Genomic DNA, 6754 nt, shown 5'->3' with positions numbered 1-6754 from the left:
ATAATTTTTACATTTTAATTTTTGCCGTGATTATGAAGGCAGCTGTAGTATTATTTTTATTAAGTAAAAGGTTATTTTAACTCTAGCGCTGACCAAACAATATAATAGTCCAATCAAAATCTATCAGATTATCTGACATGTTAGTATCAGAAGTTGAGGAATATTATAAGATTGCCTGACGAGGTGGGCAAGAACGCTTGAAGATTTGATCATCATAGGAAAGTCTTGTTGTGCAAAGGAGGGAATTCCACAAAGTGGATGCAGTCCAAAAAACGTCCTGTAACTGGGAATGGGAGGATGTGATGAGAGTGGAAGAGAGATGCAGATTTTGTGCAGAAAAGAGTTGTCAAGTGAGATGTATGTGGGTGCAGTTTTGTTGATTGCCTTGGACATTAGAAGTATTTTATATTTTATTCAGTGAAAAACAACCAATGTAGAGATTGACAGAGTGGCTCAGCAGAGGAAGAACAAGTTGCAGGTAAAGTCAGTCTAGCCGCTGTGTGCGAAATCGATTGTAGTTGTGAGAATTTGATTCGGGAAGACCAGTAAGGAGACGATTACAATAGTCAATGCAGGAGATAAGTGCATATTAAAGTTTTGCAGTGTCTTGTGTGTGAAATGTGCATATTCTGGAAATATATTTTAGATGTATATAACATGGTTTAGATATAAAGTTGATGTGGGACACAAAAGATAGTTCTGTCAAAGATAACACCTAGGTGTTATGATTCCTAGTGAATTCAGGACACGGCAATAGCAGTACAAAAACCAAGTGTCTTTATTTAGGCAAAATATGTGAAGGATTGAGTTCGTGGAATATGCAGATTTGAAGTAGCAGAATAAACAGGTATAACGCCTCTATACAATAATGAACAGGTGTGATGAATGGCAGGAATAGTCCACAGAAGCAACAGGTTCCAAGCAATGATAAATACAGTTGAAATTCAGGCAAAGGTCAGGGTCACAAGCAAACAAGCATAATCCAGTAATCAAGCAGAGGTCAGGGCAACAGGCAAACAAGCAAGGTCCAGTAATCAGGCAGAGGGTCACAACAGGAGATCAGCCAGCAGCAAAGCAAAATTGAAACGGATAAACAAAAGACAAGCAGCAGCCAGGTATAAATGATGAACTGCCTAGAGCACAGATTGAGGCAGGTATTAGAAGCTATGAGACAGGTGCAGTTCTAATCAGGTAAGGCGATTAACTCCTACAGCCATGGTGTAAAGTTCAGGAGCAGAACAGCAGCACCTCTGGTGATTTGAGGTACTGCTGCCACATACAAAGTATAGACAGTCATAACACTAGGCAATGAGCTTGTGGGGCGGGATCTATTGTCATGTCAACAGAAATGTATCTTCTGTTGGTAGGTGGGAATATTATTAATTCTGTTTTTGAAAGATTGAGTTTGAGTTGGCGAGAGGACATCCAAGATGAAATGGCAGAAAGACAGTAACGTGAGACAACACAGATGGTGAGAGATCAGGAAAGCATAGATACATTTGTGTATCATCCGCATAGCGATGATGCTGAAATCCAAAGGAGCTTATTCATTTTCCAAGAGAAGTGGTGTAGATAGAGAATAGGAGAGGATCTAGCTTGGAGTCCTGTGGTACTCCAACTGATAAAGGAAGTGGAGCAGAGGTGGATCCAGAGAAATTAACATGGAAAGAGTGATTAGATAGGTAGGATGAGAACAAGGATAGGACACTGTCCTGAAGACCTAGGGATTGTAGCGTCTGTATGAGGAGAGTGTAAGCAGCCTTGTCAAATGCAGCAAAGAGAGCCAGGAGAATTATTGAGTAATGGCCTTTAGATGTAGCAATGATTAAAGCATTCACAAACTTAGTCAATGCAGTCTTGTGTTGTAAACAAAAGTCTGAAGAGAATCCAGTAGGTGCTATAAGGAAAATAAACGTGAGGGGAGTGTAGGCAATTCTCTAGAGAAGCTTGGAGGGGCATGGGAGCTGAGATAGGGGGCAGTAATTTGAGAGAGTGTAGGTCAGAATTTAGTTTTTTCAGAATAGAATCACTTCGTGGTTGACTACTGACGGAAAAATACCAGGAGAGAGAGTGAGTACAGATTTTAGTTAGAGGTGGGATGAGTGCAAGAGACAGGCATCTAACGATTTGTGAGTGTAGAGGACAAGTGCTAGAGTAGAAAGATAAGAAGAAAGAAGCTAATTCATGTTCATTTGTGGGATCAAATGAAGAGATTGTAGTAGAGGATGCTGGGAAGGAATTGAGCTGGTTGATCTTCTCAATCTTGTCCTTGAAGTAGGAAACAAGATCTTGAGTACTAATAGTAATGATTCCAGGTGGGAGTGTTGAGAAAAGATTTAAATGTGTTAAAAATGGCATTTGGGCTTCGAACCCTGAGCGGAGATGAGAGATTGGAAGTATGTTTGTTCTGCAGTATCCACAGCATTTTGATAGGAGTGGTAGATAGCAGTATATGTGAGGAAATCATTAGAGGTACAAGATTTACCCCAGTGACTTTCTGCTGTGTGAGAAAGTGTTTTAAGATTTTGTTTTGCTTTAGTGTGCCACGGCCGCGATTGAAGTCTACATGGAATATGAAGAGTCAATGAATTCTCTTGATCCAGGGCTTGTGCTAGGGTTTGATATAAATGAGGTACTGCCGTATCAGGGGAAGAAAATGTACACATTGTAGAGAGGTGGGAAACGGTTGAAAATGAATAGAGTTAAGATTATGAGGTGACTTGGTAGATTTTGCCTGCAGAGAGGTTAAAATACTGAGGGAGAGCTTGTAGTTGATAAGGTGATGATGTGAGCGGGGGGGAAAGGAGTGTGGAGGACACCAGAAACTGAGCATAGTTTAGAGAAAACAAGATCAGGGCAGAGGCCATCCTGATGTTTAGAGGATTCAGTCTGCTGGGAGAGGTCGAGAGAGGAAGTTAGAGAGTAGTTTGGAAGCACAAGTGGAATGTGGATTATCAATGAGGATGATGAAATCACCCAGGATGATGGTGGGGATGTCGGAAGACAAGAAATGAGGGTGCCAGGCAGAGAAATGTTTAAGAAATTGTTGGTATGGTCCAGGAGGGTGATAGAGAATGGGTCAAAGATTTAAATAGTATATACTTCAAACGATGTGAACGTGAGTGACGGGATATTTGGTTGAATTATATGTGTGCAATGTGGGGAAAGAAGTGATCCAACCCTACTCGTCTCCGGATATACTCTGCTGCTGGGGACCCTGCTCCTTCCACTATATAATACTCTGTCTGTGACTGCTGTTTCCATTCCGTCTCTCGCATCATGTCTATGTCACTGGTCCCACTCCACTGATCCCTGCACCGTGTGATCATCAGCCTCCACTGAGAGCAGAGCTCCGTTTCTCAGAGTGGGCTAATGGCTCCTTTCCGTACTGGATGTCACAGTGTCACTACATACATGCGGTAGAGGGAGAAGGGGGGTGTCCTGCAAGTACAACATGGTTAAAGTGTTGATGATAAAAGAGGGGGCATGAAGGACTGTAGGCTGATGGAGAGGGGTGACAAAAGGGTTAAATGATGGAAGGTGAATGATGAGAAGAAGGAAGAGCTAGAAGAGGTTAACGTACTTAAATAACAAAATAGCGTTGCAAAACTCAAACACAGTGATCAGTTTATTAGGTGTAACGTTCTAGTCCTGCCCCTTAATTGCTTGTGGCTGGAAACATTCCTTAGAGATTGCGGGTCCACGATGACATGACAGCATCACGCCGTTGCTGCAGATTTGTCAGCTGCACGGTCATGCAGCGAATCTCCTGCGCTGTTGGATTGGGAAGGCCATTGGAGTAGACTGAACACATTGTCATGTACGTAAAGCCAGCTCGCGATGACGTGTGCTTTGTGAACTGGCGTGTTTTCCTGTGGGAAGTAGCTGTTAGAAGATGGGTAGACTGTGGCCATAAAGGGATGCACATGGTCAACAACAATACTCAGGTAGACTGTGGAGTTTAAACAGTGCTCAATTGGCATTAACGTGCACTAAGAAAATATTACCCATACCATTACACTACCGCCACCACGCTGCACCGTTAACACAAAGCAGAATTGATTCATGTTTACGCAAAATTTTGTCGCAGAGCAAATCGAGATTGGTCAGACCAGGTGACATTTTTCCATTCTTCAACTGACCAGGTTTGGTGAGCCTGTGCCCACTTTAACTCCGGTTTCCTTTTCTTAGCCAAGTAGAACCCGGTGTGATTTTCTGTTGTTGTAGCGCGTTTCAGGCTCAACGGGCCGTGCGGTCAGAGATGCACTTTACATACTACTGTTGTAGTAATTGTAATTATGGTAATTTGAGCTACTGCCCTTTTCCTCTGACCTCTCTCATGAACAGCCCAGAACTGACGCTCACTCGATCCAGAAAATCCAAGACCATAAGCACTTTCTGAGATATACAAACCGCCCAGTCTGACAACAACAATCATTCCACAAAGTCACTTATGTCACATATCTATCCCTTTCTGGTGTTTGGACTGAAGCTCTGGACCATGTTTGCAGGCTTACACATTGAGTTGCCACATGATTAGCCAATTAGAGATTTGCTTTAGAGCAGGTGCACATATATACTTAATAAAATGGCCAGTGAGTAGGTGTACAGTCAAAAATGCTTGGTCGTCTCATTTTATCCATGACAACCCACTGGTCACTGCGTAGAAATGCCATCCGCCAATGACTACTTTATTATTGGTGGCTGATAATGCTGTTGCCCTGTAATAACAAGATACACACTTTCCCCTCCAGCTGCTACAATTATTATAGCGATTATTATGTATCAGGTCCTCCCCAACCCTTTTAGATTACAAGATCATTTGGGCAGGGCTATATATATATATTATATATATATATATATATATATATATATATATATATATATATAATCAATAGTCTATTTAATTATTTAATAAAAACAAACATGTTTGCTACAGCAGGAATGAGAAGGGGCAAGGTAACAAATTATTTTTAGGTGGGAGATTTAAAGATTAAAGATCCCACCCTAGCCTTGGTGGCACAAGGGTGGAGAGGAGTCTGAGCCTCTCTGTCCCAGGAAGCTCCTGGACATGGGGGAAAATATACTGCCTCCCCCAGTCACTGGCACCAATGTCACAGATGTGAAACCCCCTCCAGGCTTATTTACATCCTAGCTGCATGATTTGGTCTTCATTGCTTAAACGGGCAGAAGGCCGAATTACCTCCTGCCAAGTTGTGTGTCTCAAACTGTATATAAAAGGTAAAAGATATATACCATCCATACTTCTGGATGATCATTAGTCCCTCTATTCTAGGATCTAATGGTCCTTTAAGAGCAATAAACCATCACTGCTTCAAGATTCTGGCCGACGCCTAGTGCCTACTGTACCCTGGGACCTTGGTTTAACTCCAGGGCTGTGTCAACGCTCTACCTATGATCCAGCAGTCCTGATCCATAGGAAGTGGTCAGGTGGTACCAGCCAGCCCACAGAAAAGAGGCGCTACCCCAGTTACTCAGAAGTAACTGATTCCAAGCATCTGTGAAGGATCCTAGTGTTGGCGCCACTCATCCCACGGCTGATCCACCGTCTCTCTGCTTCCTCTAGCGGTTGGAGTACCACAAGGCTCACTTCTAGGTCCTCTGTTGTTCTCGATCTATTCCACTTTACTGGAATCACAAATAAGCTCTACCTTTCATAAAAAATGGATGTGAAATATACCTGGCAGTAAATTTAGAAGATGGTGGAGGATTGCTCAGACCTCGAGACTTTCGAAATACAAAGAAACAATTGAAAGAAAAAATTTGTGGAGTGAAATTATAATGAGAAAAGTATAAATCAGTCACTTAAGGTCAAAGAATTGGAATGAGGCTCTCTGTTCAAATATATATGGAGAAAACAAGTCAAGCAATATCTGATGTCACTCTTATTACTCAATTCAATAGTAACAGAAAGGAATTAGAAAACATAATCCATAAACATTGGCATGTGCTCCAGCTGTATGAGTACTGCAAGAAGATCTTATCTAAGAGCCCTAGAATAATATATAGGAAAGCACAAAATGTAAAGAATATACTAACTCAAAGTTATATTCCTACATCCCACAATCATAATGTCAGGACTAATAAAGGTTTCTATAAATACTTGAACTGTAAAGCATATAAAAATAATGATGAGTAAGATACAAAACCACTCACCAATTTTAAATCAAACGGAAAGTTTCCAAATTAAACAGAGAATAACATGCAATTCGGAAGGTGTAATGTGATAGAATGTCCATGTGGCCTACAATATATAGGAATCACGAAAGACAACTTATAATTAGGATATTCAAACATATTTATAATATTAAAAAAAAAGGCCGTAAAACCCAGTTTGTCAGAGCATTATTTTGAAATCTACAATAGTGATCTAAAAGTTTAAATTTTGGGGAATTGAACAGGTCCCAAAATTCTGGAGAGGGGTGATCATATAGATAATCTATCTAAAACAGAGGCAAGATGGATCCTCAATTTGAAGACCTTGACACCTGCTAGTCTCAATGTAGATTTGGACCCTTTATTGAAAATATAAATGCTTACCTTTTTAACATTTAAATTTTTATTTTAAATCTGTGATAAAATAAATATCTTACTTAGGTTATACAACAAACCAAGTTTTTAAATAGCATAATATAACAGGATAGTATTAATGTTTAAGGAAGGTTTTAACTTTAAATCTAGGATACAGATTTAATACAGCCACGTCCCTCTAGGATTAACGCAGCGTTAGTAG

The sequence above is a fragment of the Mixophyes fleayi genome, chromosome 2 (genome assembly GCF_038048845.1).
Source record: "Mixophyes fleayi isolate aMixFle1 chromosome 2, aMixFle1.hap1, whole genome shotgun sequence".
In the NCBI taxonomy this organism is placed as follows: Eukaryota; Metazoa; Chordata; class Amphibia; order Anura; family Limnodynastidae; genus Mixophyes; species Mixophyes fleayi.
The sequence above is the reverse complement of the archived record's forward strand: the minus strand, read 5'-3'. Positions refer to the sequence as shown.